This window comes from Neovison vison, chromosome 2 (genome assembly GCF_020171115.1).
Source record: "Neovison vison isolate M4711 chromosome 2, ASM_NN_V1, whole genome shotgun sequence".
NCBI lineage: Eukaryota > Metazoa > Chordata > Mammalia > Carnivora > Mustelidae > Neogale > Neogale vison.
Window position 1 is genome coordinate 14,471,362 of NC_058092.1, and position 15,876 is coordinate 14,487,237.

The following is a 15,876-nucleotide window of genomic DNA, read 5'->3' on the forward strand; positions in this document are numbered from 1 at the left end:
CCTGGGGTCAGAAATCCTCTCAATAGGGAGGAGGCCGAGGGCGGGGACCCACCTCCGTGAAGAGGGGAACAAAGGCAAGAGGGACCAGGTCCAGGTAGGAGGCTGTGGGGAAGATTCAGGAAGGCCGTGGGGAGGCAGCAGCATGCAGAGGGATGGGAGGGGAGAAAGTGGGAGAGAGGTGGGGTCCAGAGGCACCCAGACCTGAGTGGTCTGGGCAGGAGAAGTGGGGTAAAGGAACCTGGGTTGCAGGACCCTCCTTGGGCCCAGGTTCCCATTGAGCCCGTGGGATTGTGGGCCGAGGTGGAGGGGGGTCAGCCTCGGTGGGGGTGGGGGGTGCAGCTTTCTTGACTCTGCACCAGCACTGCTGTTTCTCCAGGTGCTCCCTCCCCATCCCGCCCGCCTCACCTCCTGACCTCAGCGGCCTCCAAGTAACCAGCACGCCCTGCCTCACTCCGATGACCCCCTGGCCCAGCACTGTGACTCACCTGGACACCGAGAGCAGCCACCAGGAGCTCGCCCTGCCCTGCCAGCACCCCGTAGGCTGCTGTCAGCAGGCATGGCCAAGAAAGCTGGAGGCAAGAGAGGCATGGGGATAGGGATAGAATGCCTACCCCCCAAACAGCAGGACGGGGCAGACGCTTTGCCTAGTGGCACCTTCTAGAACACCGGCCTCGGAGACTGAGGATGAAGCCGTTGGCATCAGCTGTCACTGTGCGTGAGAGGAGGCCCTTCCACCGCTCACCTCCCTCTGACGTGGTGGCCGTGGTCTGCTGTGAGCCTCATCGCTGAGGTCTTCCAGCTAACGAACTACCCTCTCCTGGCTGTCTTGGGAGGGCCCGTTATCTCTGAGCCGAAGCCCCCACCAAGCCAGGGGTGGGACCACGATGGGGCACCCAGTGTTCCCGCTGGACTTGGGGTCTGCAGAAGCCTCTGCCCTTCCCCTGTGGGGGCCCAGGTTTTGGGCTGTGCCTCTCCACCTTGCACACCCCTCCACCCCAGAGAGTCCGGGCCCATGTGTTGGGACTAGGTTCTGTACCCAACAGTCTTGCCTGCCCCACCCCCCACCTTGCCCCGGCCTGTTCAGGATGCTGCACCCCAGAGACACTCCCTAGGACTCAGCACGCCCTCCTCAATCTAATAAAGTCCTCCTGCCTCAGTTTCCCCCTGCTGGTCCTTTCCTCCTTGGCTGGGTGCGCACTGGCCGGGCATCAGGGGAGGGCACAGAGACTCCCTCCAGGGTTTGCAGCTCTGGGGAAAGCAGGTGCCCTGACACCCAGCATCCAGCGTGGCCTGTCCCCTTCCTGCGCCGGGGCCAGGAGGCAGTGGTCCCGCTCTAGCAGAGAAGTGAGTGTCAGGAAGGCTGGAGAGTGGTGTGTGTCAAGGGCTGGACGATGATAACTGTCGGGCTGGGTGCTTGTCAGGCATCAGTCTCCACCCCGTCCTTTACTGCTGAACATCTGAGGCCCAGAGAGGGAAAGTAACTTGTCCAAAGTCACACAGGTTGTCAGTGATGGGGCTGGATCTGACTCCTCGGGATCAACTTTTTTAATTTAAGATTTATTTTCTTTATGTATTTATTGGGGGAGGGAGCAGAGAGAGAGAGAGATAAGCAGACTCAGAGCTGAGTACAGAGCCCAACTTGGGGCTCTACCACATGACCCTGAGATCATGACTTGAGGCCAAAACCAAGAGTAGGACACTTACCTGATAAAGCCAGACAGAAACCCTGCATCTGAGTTTTAACTGCCCTCCCTTGCACTGTGCCCAGTGGAGAGCAACTGAAAATCCACAGGACACCAAGTCCTGGTTCTTCCCCCCTTGCCCCTTCTTTGATTTAAGTCCCTTCCCTGTTGTGGGCATCAGTTTCCCCATGTGCAAGGGGACCAGAGAAGCTGTTCCCCAAAGCCATGTGTTTTCCTGGGCACATCTGGAATGATCTCGGGCTCTGCTCCCCACCACCTCAATCTTCAGTTGAACAGCTCTGCTTTGCCTCTATTATGTACTGAGCTTTCACACGAACTACTGTAAGAAGAAAAAGACACTCTTCATTAATTTCTTTCAAAGCTTGAAATCTCCTGGACAAGACTGTCCGTTGGTTCATTCATTCAATGGACCTGTACCGATGGTCATCGGGAACCGGGTTGGGGGGATATCTCTGATCAGTCTCGGACTCTACCCGAGGAAGCCCAGAAGCTGGCGGTGGGGGCAACCTGAGATAACCTGGCCAGACAGGGCCAAGTGGTGTCATGGGAGCTTGGGGAGCATGGACACTGAAGCCCCAAGTGTGTCTGTGGCAGTCCCAGAAGGGACCGCCCACGGGAGAAGAGGTAGAGCCCCCAGTATCTGATCAAATTCCTTCCCCTCCCCCATTTCGCAGGTGGTCTTTCGTCCACCAGCCTCTCTCCCTGCTCCTTGGCGATACGTCCCCATCTAAGAAAAGGGAGTGTTCATAATTGTCTTACTGAGAATGACAGCCCAGTTCCATACGGGCCCTTGTTGCAATAGTTCTTGAATAGAATCTGTTTCTACCACCGAAACGACTGTCTGGCTCTGGTTTTCTTTTCTTTTCTTCTTTTTTTTTTTTTTTTGAAGATTTTATTTATTTATTAGACACACAGAGAGAGATCACAAGTAGGTAGAGAGGCAGGCAGAGAGAGTGGGGGAAGCAGGCTCCCCATCGAGCAGAGAGCCGACACGGGCCTCAATCCCAGGACCCTGAGACCATGACCTAAGCTGAAGGCAGAGGCTTAACCCACTGAACCACCCAGGCGCCCCTGGCGTGCCATGACTCGTGTGAGAACAGAGTCATCATACTGGGCCCCTCGCTGTGTCACCCAGGACCCCAAGTGGACATCCTGAGGCTTTAGTCTTTAGCCCTGACTGATTGATGGAGGATCCACTGTGAGCCCCACGCCTGAGCCGGGGCTCTGTGTAAAGGTCCACTGAGGCCCGGCAAGGATAGGTTTTGGTTCTTAAGGTTCTGAGTACACTCTGTGAAGCCGGATGAGAGGTATAGGCTACTTTATTTGACAGAGACACGCTGGGCTGGAAGTCTTTCTTCCTGGCCCTTTCGAGTGGGGATTCACTCCCTGACTCCCGACGCTGGAATATTTTTCCTGGTTCTTGGAATGCCTCTCTATTCTATTTGATCCTGCTTCTTCCAAGGAAACTTCTCAGCTGACTCAAGCGCACCCCTCTCCTTCCTGACCCTCTGCTGAATTTGGAAACTCACTGCTTCCTCTAAGACCTCTCCCTTCCCACGCCCCGCACCCCCACCTTCTTTGACCCTCCCTTCAGTCCCCTTGTATCCTCTGATATGATGCCTTCGAACCCCTGCCTCCTCCCTCCCTTTGCCTGCCCCTGCCAGACCTTTTCCCTGCCCAGGCCAGCCCTTTGGGTCCTTGCATATTTAGCTCTCTGCCTCCGTAAGCGTTTTTCAAGGGACTCCGGGACCCCTAGAAGCAACCACCTAAAGCTAAGAAGGAAAATGCTCTTTGGAAACAACTAGATATTTTATTCATTTAGAAGGGCTTTGGAGACATCCCAGCAGCTGCTTGACGTCCCCTCAAATCTCTCCCTTAAAATGTATTTCATGGCCTCCTTAAAACTACATATTGGGGTGGGGGGGCACCTGGGTGGTGCAATCAGTTGAGCTTCCGACTCTCAGTTGTGGCTCAGGTCATGATCTCAGGGTCGTGGGATCGAGTCCTGCATCATGTTGCCCACTCAGTGGGGAGTCTGCCTCTCCCTCTCCCTCTGCCCTTCCCCCTGTTTGTGCTCCCCTCCAAATAAATAAATAACCTCTTTTTAAAAAAAGTTACATATAGGGGCAACTGAAAAGCTTAAAAGTCTCTGCCACAAACACCAGTGAAAATCTTAGCTCTCATGCTGAATACACAACCTCAGCTTGTCCCATCTGCCAGAAACACAATTCAGATAAAAAATACACAACGGAGTGAAGACAAGATCCAACTATTTTGTATAAATCAGAGAGCGTGCATCACTAGGTTTTGCTATTCATGGCTAAAATTTTAGAGAGAAACTGGTAAGATCTCTGTCTGCCTGTAAAATAGTTTGTGCGAGTGTGTGAATGTATGTAATATATATGGGATATCATTCTATTCAAGATAGCATTGCCAGATTAATTCACGACATCTCTTTACAGAGCTCTGTTCAAAGGGGCTTGGATAGAAATCAGCACTTCTGTTAATTAAGTATTCCTAAATCACACAGAAATCTAGAAAAGAACCCAGGTATTTTCCAAGCCCATACGATTCGGGAAAATCTTGGTTTAATGACATTGGTGGAACTAAAACAGAAATGTCTTCTGAGTTACCAGCAGGAAAGGACAATATGAGCATATGTTTTATTCTACTGGGGTTTAGTAGTTAAATAAGATAATGTCATACTGACTAGGTGTTTAAGATTGTAAAAAACTATAAACTGAACCTAAGGAAAAAAATGTCTAAGTCAAGGTGCAGTAAAAGTGAGTTGCTTGATATCTGTTCATTTGTGTTGATCAAGCACTGCTGAAAACAGAAAACCCGTGTCTTTAGGTTTTTTAGGTTTTTGTTTCTACAGTGTTTGCCTAACGTGCAGGTACTGTTAATATAGTTAATGAAAATAGCTTGAGAAACTAGAGAGTTTTGTTTGATGTTCTTATATGCTCACCTAAGAACAGCTTCCATAATTTTTTTAGTAACTTGCCATCTTTTTTTAAATATTTTTTTAATTTTTTTATTAACATATAATGTATTATTAGCCCCAGGGGTACAGGTCTGTGAATCGCCAGGTTTACACACTTCACAGCACTCACCATAGCACATACACTCTCCAATGTCCATAACCCACCACCCTCTCCTTACCCCACTACCCCTGGCAACCCTCAGTTTGTTTTATGAGATTAAGAGTCTCTTATGGTTTGTCTCCCTCCTGATCCCATCTTGTTTCATTTATTCTTTTCCAACACCTAACCCCCCACATTGCATCTCCACTTCTTCATATCAGGGAGAGCATATGATAGTTGTCTTTCTCTGATTGACTTATTTCGTTAAGCATAATACCCTCTAGTTCCATCCACGTCATCGCAAATGGCAAGATTTCATTTCTTTTGATGGCTGCATAGTATTCCATTGTATAGATATACCACATCTTCTTTATCCCTTCATCTGTTGATGGACATCTATGTTCTTTCCATAGTTTGGCTATTGTGGACATTGAGTAGCTTGCCATCTTAACAGTTAAGCTAATTAAATTAAGTAATAGATAGTCATTAACTATCTAAAGCATTTCTAAGTCAGATAAACCACTAAGATATTAATAACTAAACACAAAGGTAAGCTTATATACTTTTGGCTTTTTACTTTTATAAGGTATGAAGAAATACCTTTGGGTCTATTAATAAAAAGGAAAAATTGTACCAGAAGAAATATATATATTTCTAGGAATTGTGAGATGGTATATTCATAAAATTTACTAATTTACTATAGAATGTTGATATATAGCAGACAGTTAACAAGTGTCTACTTCCTTGTTTTCACTGGAAATTGAGATTCCTGTGGATTAAAGATCCCAGTCATGTATGAGTGAATTGCTAGAAATTTCTAGGAATAATAAGGATAAAGAAAAAACTTCATGGAAATTATGCAAGAATGTGGGCTATATTTCTGTTAAGGAAAAAGGAGAATAATTTTGTCTTCAACGTACAAATTGTTTAGAGGTTGATTAAAAGTTATTTTAGGGACATCTGGGTGGCTCAGTGGGTTAAGCCTCTTGTCTTCAGCTCAGGTCATGATCTCAGGGTCCTGGGATCGAGTCCCGCATCAGGTTCTCTGCTCAGCAGGGAGCCTGCTTCCCCATGCCCCCTGCCTCTGCCTGCCTCTCTGCCAACTTGTGATCTCTCTCTCTGTCAAATAAATAAAATCTTTTAAAAAAATAAAATAAAAGTTATTTCAGAATGAAAAAGAGGAAAATATAGGGCAAAAAAATTTTGCATGGCTATAGAAAGTTGTAGAGGGTTTGTGAAAAGGAATTTCCTGTGTGGTCAAGCTGGCTTCGTTGAATTGATTTATTTATAAAGTTTTAAAAATGAGCCCAATAGTGTAAGATGCAAAACTAGCATTTGATTTTCTTTCTGTTGAAACAACAGACTTTTCTTGGATGATTCGTCTGCTCTTTAATGAGATTGTAGAAAGCTTTTCTTTATCTTTGAAGTAAAACTGCCTAGAAAACAAAGATTATGTTTTATCCGAATAATTTCCTGTGTTTTACATTAACCATACCATGTCAGTGATTATTTAAGAGAACATGGACTTCTCACTTCTTAAAAAAATTTTATGTATTTGAGAGAGAGAGGGAATGTGCAAGCACAATCGTGGAGAGGAGCAGAGAGAGGAGAAGCCTTCCTGCTGAGCCCCAGAAGCAGGGCTCCATCCCAGGACCCTGAGATCATGACTTGAGCCAAAGTCAAATGCTTAAACAACTGAACCACTTGGGCACGGCCCCCAACCCCCCGGACTTTTCACTTTGAGAAGAGCTAGGGGTTTACGGCTTGTTTCGTTTTTACTTTTCTTACAATTTTGCCTTCCCAAAAATCAATTCCTAAATGAAATCCTGGTCTTAAACTGACCTTGCACTGGGTCCCTGGAAAATCTCCAAGGATTTGTTCTCTCACCTTGTAAAAGGAGAGATGTTAAAAATAATCTGGTTTATTCGACATGTTGGATTGCTTGGACGGCACTGTCAGATCCGAAGAAGTACTTTAACTTTCCTGTTATACTTGAATGGGTAAATATTTTAAATTAAATATATAAATATTTTAGAAATTGTATGAAATTCGTAGAAATTTGTCTATGCTTTGTTGCTTATGAAACATCCTGGCATAATGTTATCAGTCATAATTCTAGTTATTATCTTAATGTGTTGTATGTCACAGAGACGATTACATTCCTTTGTCGGTTAATTGTTTTGTAATGAGCTCTCATCAGATCTTTAACCGCAGCTATTTTAAGCCTCTTGTCATTTACAGATAGTAAGCTTTCCTCTGATGCTTTCCTGAAAGGTTATGCCAATCACCGGGCAGCCAAAATGCTCCATTTTCATTAGCAAGGACAATTTCAGAGACCCCTGGAAAGGACTAGGGCAGGTATTGTGGGGAGCAGACTTCTGATGACATTCAATGACCTTTAGATCACATTGCTGACCTCAGTAAGGGTTTCCAGAACCAGTAGAGAAGCTGACGGGTTCATCAAATTGAGAACCCAAGATCAAGCAGAACAAGAATTAATTACATGGGACTGAATTAACCAGTGAAGGATGATTCTAGTTTTCCCTTCAAATGTTGCTGGTTTTTTTTTTTTTTTAAATGTTCTATTTTCTGGGTTTACAGAACTGTTTTCCCTTCTATCTCAAGCTGTCTATAATTCATGACAATTTAGTAGATGGTACTTTTGCAAGCAGAAACATAACAGGTTATCTTTTCTCCCTGCCTGATTCCTCCAGAATTTGGAAACTTACATTGAGTATTCTTATTTTCATGGCAATATAATTATTTGTGTAAGTTCAAGAAGAATCCGTTTCCTTATGACAGAATGTCATTGGAAACTGGTTATATTCCCAAGGCCTTGGCTGGAATGTCATGTTTGAGAATGATGTGCATAGAACACAATGGAAGAAACTAAGGTTGATTCATGGAGCCCTTCTGGAAAAACCAGCCCGGGATCTGGCTTTGCAGGGCACCCGGCCTTGCATGCGAGTAAAGAAGGTCATTTCCTGGCAGACCCAGCGACCTTAGGCTATATACTGGGGCCCTTGAAAGGAGAGGAATTCACCCAAATCTATAGGCATTGCCAGAAAAATCGGGTGGTGAGTTTTTAACTTTGCTTCTTAACCTTGAGAGGCTCTTGAAAGGCTAGCCTGAGATTCCTTACAAAAGATTCCAGTAAAGCAAAGCTTAAAAGGCCTATGTGGTCAATTACCTTTTTCACTGCCCTTGTGTGAACAATCATGTATTGTAGAAACAGGAATCAGATGAATTGTATGAAATCAGATGTATTGTAGAAACGGGAATCAACAAGGGAGGTGTCTGTAGAGACAGATTTTCAGTGTTCCAATGGGAAACTATGGCACATACCCTTGGCTTTTTAAATGATAGTCCTGTTCATTGTTTTTGAGCTATTTTCGCCCCTTGGTGAAACTGTTTTCCTCTCTACTTAGATGCCCACCTGTAAGCTGGACTGGGTTCTGCCTTCTGCACCTGGTGTTGGATCTTCTGGTCTCCTTGGAGATCTAGCTACAATTCTCCAAACTGACATTTCTGATTTTCCTGCTGACCTGCAGTCACTGAGAACTAAACCCCATTGCCCGGATCCTTAGGGGGAGCATCTGAAGAAGCCCTGGGAGCTGAGGCCGGACGCTTCCACGCTCTTCTCGGAGGAATAGACATGGCCGTGACATTCATGGCTGGGCCATTGCCAAGGACGTTCAAGTCACATGCCAGGAGGTCCTTTAGATTTCCTCTGGTGTTCTCACTTCACCATCTAAAGATGCTCCAGGCTCAACTTCTAGAAATCTCCACTGGCTGCCTTCTGGGCTCAGAAACTGGATTTCATCCAGTTCCAGCCATTCATCTTTGGTTTTCTTTTATTTGCATGGAAATCTCCCTCATTGAAATGCCTGGTACTTTGCAATATCCAGCAAACATCCTCTACTACCAAGCCTCACAGATGGTTCTGCGGGCCACTTCTGAACAAAATGACTGATGAGAAATGGATGCGTATTGTTCAGAAAGGAGAATGTCTTTTTCTTTCCTCGAACAAGAACGGGGAGGGACGAAGACTGTCTCCTCGACCAAACTTCAGTCAGGCTCCTCTGAGACCTCTCCTCAACCAGGCCTGACCGTTGGGCTTCTGTGCCCCTCTAACATCATTGGCATGTGACCAGAAATCTGCCATGTCTGTGTGGCAAGAGCGCCCACCTGTCCTCAACACCTGGTCAAATTTGCTCCTCCCCCACACTGCACTCCCCACCGCCGCTGTGGTCACCAGGCCTGCCTTCAGCAAGACTCCTTAGGTCAGTTTAGCAAGAGCCCCCCACCCTCACTATCTTAGCCATTCTCCACCCAGAGAAGCCTCCCCCTGCCCTGCCTGCTCATTTGGCTGTAAATCCCCATTTTTCTGTTTCAGGTGAGTGCAGTTGATACACTGAAGTTTTTTCCCCCTCGTTGCCATAGTTCTTGAATACAATCTGTTTTTACTTGCACCTCCGTCCAGCTCTAGTTTTCCACATCAGCATCTCTGCCCAAATCTAGGTCAGAATTCTGCATTCGCTGGAAGCACAGCTCTCCCTACCCCATTCTTCAGAGCCCTCCAGGAGGGGCTGCCAGCTCTTTTCCAGGACTCGAGTGACACCTAGTGGTCATTCTGGGTCACCGCCCATTCTATGCTCCACATCGCCTGTCCCTCTGCTTCTGGACCCTGTCGCAGACTGGCCATGCCCAGGAGAACACAAGGACATGACCAACTGGTGACCAGCATCACCTCTGTCATCCTTTATTGCCATCAACACCGTCTCCTGCAAAGAGCAGACGGGGCCACATGGCCCTGAGCCCAACACCCCACCCACCCACCTATGCACACGCCACCTCCCTTCCTCTGCCCTGCACAATGAAGGTCCTAATGAAGAGCACATTGTGGGCACAAAATGAGGCCAAGGGTGGGAATTCCCTAGCACGGAGTCTGGAGCAGAGAGTGGAAACTGTCCGCACCGGACACTGGTGTCCTCGACTGACGTTTCGGACCAAAGGTCTGCAGGGCCAGATTGGCAAAAAGCAGTGGGTAGAAGGAAGAAGGAGCTAATGGAACATTCATGGGGGACCTCCTCCCCAAAATGGAAAACTGGCAAACGCAAAGCTGTGGGTTAGCAAGAAAATCTGGCTCCTTGCATATGGATGTGGGGGGAGTGGGAGAGCAGCAGAGGAGGAGGAGGAGAGGAGAGAGGCAGTAGGAAGGTTCCGTGCAGCATGCATGGCCATGAACCCCAGGTGGGCACCTGGCTTCTGTCCAGCCCTGGGCTTGCTCCACTGGGCCTGGGAGCCACCACTCCCCCCAATTCAGGATCGGACTGTGAATTCAGAGAGGCGGCCCTCTCCTCCCCAGAGGATGGCACGGCTATGCGGGTTGTCAGCTACCCAGCTGTGGCTTTCTAACAAGCAGCTGACACCACCAAGTGTGACAAGAAACACAGTTCAGGAGGCAGGGCTGCCCATTACGCGGGTGTGGAGCCCGGGCCCTGCCAACAGCAGCTCAGCTGGAATTCGCACCCTCTACCCCGGCCGTCCGGGATCTCATGCTGTCGGGGCCCTGTAAGAAGAACGGGATGTATTAAGCGCCTGCTGTATGCCAAGCAGGTGCTCAGGGCTTTGTGTTTGCTCTCTCATTCAATCCTCTTAACGACCCCATGAGGAGGGGGCTAGTGATGGCTTTATTTCTAGAAGGAGCAAATGGGGTCCCAGAGAAGGTCAAGGTCATGCAGCAGAAACAGGGTTTGAACCCTGATTCCGGAGCCTCCGTGTCAGAGAGCAGCCAGTCCAGCCCTCTCCTCTTGAGAAAGGGGGTAGGAAATGAGATTTGAATCAGAAGACATGGGTTCCGACTCCAGCCAACCTGTTCCCTTGGGCCTTCTATTTCTATCTGTGAGATGAGGATGAATCATTCCTGAGACCCTCTGGTGATCAGTAACACAAAGCTACACAAATGCTGTGTTTTCAAGACCAGGACAAAAAGGCTCAGAAAGAGGCGGGGCTTGTGCGAGGTCATCTTTCCTCCAGATGCCTTCCTCAAGACCTGGGCTTTCTCTCCCACGCCACCCCTGCTCTGCACTCACCTCTGCTCCTGTCCACCCCTCCCACCTCCCCACTCTGCACCAGCCTCCCTCCTGGATCACGGGCTCCCCTCCTCTCTATCTTGCCTGCTAACACCCACTTATCTTCAGGCAGGTCCGAAGGCTTCCCAGAGCTGCAGGTCCGGATGGGGGGGCCCCCGAGGTCTGCCTGCCGCCGGGCTCCCTGCTCCTCACTGTGCTGTTGGTGTCTGTGTGTCCCTGCCTGGGCTGGGAGTCTCAGGTGGAGGGGAGACCCCCTGCTGCTCGCACGGAGTCCACAGTGCCCAGCCCAGTCTCACCACGCTGGATATCCGTGTGATGGATGGATGAACCCATACCATGAGTTAGTGGCTTAGCCAGAACCTAGGCCTCCCCTTAGGGCAAGTGTTTAAACCCTTGGAGTAACATCCTTGGTCACTGCCCTCCCCACCCCTGAGTCTCTCCAGTTCTGAATTCCCTCTGGGACAAGCCTGCTGAGGGGAACCGTGGGGTAGCGGGGGCAGAGTCTGACAACACGAGGCTCAGGTCCCCTGCTCTGGCCGTGTTAGCTCTGTGGTTTTGCAGTAAACTGGAACTTTTAACAGCCTGTGCCTAAAGGTGGGTCGCTACTCTGTGTCTGGACAAGGCGAGCACTCAGGACCTGGGGGGCTACTTGGGGGGGGGGTGGGGCACACGTGGACGCCCCCTCTCCCCACTCAGGGTTTCAGGGCCCGGACAATGCCCTACTTGGTTCTCTCATCTGGATGGGACCCCCGTTTCCCAGCCAGCCCAGCAATGCCTGGCCCAACCCAGGAGCCACCAGCCCAGGCACTCACTGACCCAGAAACCCAGTCACCTCACTCCCCACCACGCCCCAACACCACCTGAGCTCAGGCCCACAGCCACACCCCCACGGCCATACGCCACGGTCCTCACGTCTGCTCGCCAAGACTTTCACAGCTTCACGGACACCCCGGGAGCGGGAGTGGGAATGCGGGACAGGGACTCCAGACTCAGCCCACATGTGCACGGTCAGCCCGAAGCGAAGCCGTGACTGCAGAACGTCTCCCCAGGAGGGCACTGAGCCTAGCCCCTTGGTGGAGGGTGTGCCCGCCGCTCCACCTCCCTCGCTGGCTGACAGCTTCCCCAGGCAGCAAGAAACAGCCGGTGAAAATCTGTAGAGAGCTGCTGTAAAAAAATGCATCCACATTCAAAGGCTGTCCCCTTGGAGGCGGGGCTCTCACTCCAACAGCGCCCAGTGGTGAAGTGATTGAACCTTACGGAGTCCCTGTCACCTCCCTGTGGGTCCCCCTTGATCACCGCAGGCCACGCTCTCGGCCATCTAGGTTGCCCCCGAGGATATTAGGCCTCAAGACGCTTGAGCTGCCCAAGCTCACACATGGGGAGAGTGGTCATGTTGCAGAGAGTGGGGTCGGGGTATCTCATTGCTCCCAGGATCAAGCCCAGGCTTCTCAGGGGGGCGGTAAGGCTCTCCTTCACCCAGCCCTGCCCGCCACCTCACTTATGTTGGCTCTGGAAAGCCCCTCCCCACATTCCCGGCTCTCCACTCTTGAGCTCCTGGCCATCCCCTTACCTTCCACATTCTCTCTTGACCATGTCCCATTCAGCATCTACATCTGCGATTTAAAAAAAAAAAAAAAAAAAAAAAAAAGAACAAAGTTTCTTGCCCTCATGGGTTTACACTCTGGCTGGGGAGACAGAGGTCAGGGGTCGAGTGGCAGAGAACAGAGCTGGAGGGGGCAGGACCAGGGAGAAGGGAAATGCCAGGGGCCAGTGGACAGCATCTGGCAGGCTGGTGGGCACCAGCTTTATGAAGACGGGGAGATCCCAGGGCAGCTGGAGGTGGTAGGGAGTGAGCGGTTGGGGGAGCCCATTCCAGGAAGAGGGAAGAGCAGGGTCCTCTGGAGGGAGCATGCCCGTGTGCTCGAGGTGTTGCAGGGAGAGAGTGTAGGAGCTGGGTCCAGAAGCAGGCTGGGGCGTTATGGGGACCTCCTGGGTCCCGGGAGGACGTTGGCACTTACAGGGAAATGAGGAGCCATTGCCCACCATGGATAGAGCAGGGACCTGGTGGGACGCCAGGCGCTGTGCTGGCTGACCGGCTGCTGCGGGGAGAAGAGATGGCAGAGGCCCGGCGTCGCGGGGGGCGGAGAGAATGAGGAAGAGCGGCTGCCGTCGCCCACCCTGGGAATGGCGGCTCGGACCAGCCATTATGGCAGCCCTGAAGGTGGCGAGAAATGGTCAGATTCTAGATGTTTCCTCTCTCGTTTTATTTTTTTAATGTGTGCATTTTACTAAGTGTTTTATAAATACATACAGAATCTAGTTTTATTTTGAAAGGAGTGCCAACAGATTGGATGTGGGATGTGAGATATGAGAGAAAGAATTTGACATGCAGATTTTTGCCCTGGGTGGGGGAGGGCAAAGATGGAGGAGGCCCTCCCCCCCCACCCAGCGGAGAAGGGGAGAGGCAGGTGGCAGAGGCTCTCGTGTGTGTGCATATTGAGTTACCTTCCATTCCTCTACGGGGAAGCTCTGCACACCCCACTGGGCCACCCCGATGTCAGACCCTCAGCATTCTTCTGGGAAGCCTGGCCTGGCCCTCCTGGATGACAGTTGTTGCTCCCCACATGGACCCTGTTCCAGCATATTCTGCAGCCTGCTTTGTGGTTGCCTGTGGACTTGTGTCGCCTGACCTGAGAGCCACTTGGAGTCTGGTGCCTCTTTGTTTCTCTGCTCTTAGCACAGGGCCTGGCTTGGAGCAGCCCTGGGAGTGCACCTGCGGGTAGGGGAACGGCTGTCCTTCCAGGAGAGCAGGCTTTCCCAGGGAAAGTCAACGACATCCCTCTGCAGTCCCACGTCTCAGATCCGAGCAAGGTGGCCTGGATCTCTCACTAGAACCTCTGTCCCCCATGCAGAGTGCAGTCCTGGCCTGCCTCTTCCTTGGTGGCAGATGGCCCAATACATCCAGAGCCCTAAGCCTGCCTCTGCTGTGGTCCGAATCCTGCTGGGAGCCAAGGTGCCTGGCTGGGACCCCGCCACACTAGGTCCGCACCCACCTCTCTGCAACCGCCTACCTCGGACCTTTAGGACAATCGCCAATAGATACACATTGACCTCAAGCTCCTCTTCTGTGGTTGTAATGACTAGAGCATGTGGGTAGGGGAGGAGGGAAGGAAGGGGAGAGGGAGGGAGGGAGGGAGGGAAGGAGGAAAGAAGGAAAGAAGGAAGAAAGGAAGGAAGGAAGGAAGGAAGGAAGGAAGGAAGGAAGGGCAGGTGAATTTACCACTCGATTTTGCCTGCTGAACGAGGCAGAGCACAGAGCACCAGCTCTCAGACCCTCTGCCGACCACCCCTGGCTTCCCTTACTGTCTTCACATCAGGGAAGCATCACTCAATCCAGATTCTAAGTGTCTGAACTTGAACTTCTAAAGGATGCTATGACTCTTGAAGTTCTCCCCAGGATATTGAGCCCTGATTTTGTTTGTTTTCTTAAAAATCTCTGAATCCCTACTGCCCAGCACTGGTGGGGGTGCCCAATGCTCAGTGGGGGCTCACTAAGTGTTTGTTGGATGACTGTGTGATCACAGCCCCTTGCATGTTCTCCCTTATTATATGGCCATGGCCTTCCTCCTCCCAGACCTCAAGGTATGGGTCAGAGGCCACGTCTGTAATATTTTCTGGCCTCCAAGGGCAGCACAGTGCTGAGAACCTGGAGTCTCCAGGAACAAAGACCCGTTATATCGGTGAGCTTATCCTGTGTAACAGATACACCACACCTAAGAGACTTGAAATGGCAGCCTTTATTCAGCTCACAATTCTGCAAATGGCAACTTAGCCTAGGCTCAGCCGGAAAGTTTTCTTTGATCCCAGAGAGCTTCTCTTGTGGGTAATGGTCAACAATGAATAGGTTTTGCTGACCTTTGCCAAGAGTTCTTATATGTCCAATGTCTAAGTGGACACAGCAGGGCTGATGGACTTTGGCTCCCACCTGCCATTGGGCCAGCCCAGGCTTCTTCTTGGTGGAGCCTGAGAGAGTAGAGCACCAGGTCTCCTTGGCCCAGGCTTGGGAACTGGCAGGCCATCATTAGGTTCCACTACATTCTACTGACCAAAGTAACTCACAGGGCCCGTGCGGAGTTCAGATTCAACCACTGGCAAAAATAAACTCTACTTCTTGATGGACAAAGCTGAGCATTCCTTCACGAGAGGCAAGGATGCAGTGAGGTTAAGGACAATTGTGGCCAATTGTGCATTTTGCCATGCCAGTGGGGCATTAAAAAGAACAGAATCCGCTCAGCTCAGGTCACTTTGGTGTTCATTAGACTCTAAGTCTGATAGCACTAGGAGCTTCTGAATTTGGATAGAAATTTTGGGTCCCTCTGATGCCCCCTTCCAGGTCCTTTCTCCATTTCTGTGACATTTTCCTGGGACACCCATGTGGCAATGGTGGGTGTGGATATCTTCATGCTCTGTCTCCAGAGAAATGGAAATGGCATTAATCTTTCCTACCTGAGGGATTTTGGAGAGCAGAACCAGAACAGAGGAGAAACGAAGTCCAAGTGCAGCTCTCAGATCCTTGGCTGTGTGCCAAGACTGTGTTTTGCAAGATCCCTGCTCTGCCCACACCTGGATGTGGGTTGCATGACCCGTTCTCAAGTCCACCCTGCATCCTGATTTGGGGATCAGGGTGGAGGGAGAACTTAGGGTAGATCCTGCATCCTCTTCCCCTTCTAGAAATTTCTGGGTTGGGGTTCAGAATATCTTTCTATCCTACCACCAGTTGATTGCTTCTGAACACATACAACTATCGGAAAGTGTTATTTATTTGTGTCTATATGTAGAGGCTCCCTCCATAGCATGCCAGGATTTTATCTTTTCTGTTGCTGATTAGCTGCTCTTTGGGGTCGAGTGACAAAGGTGTACCCTTGGCCATGTCCTGAAGGGTGACTGCGGAACTAGAGCCTCTTGAGGATGGCATGAGAAGGCTTCAGGAAGGAC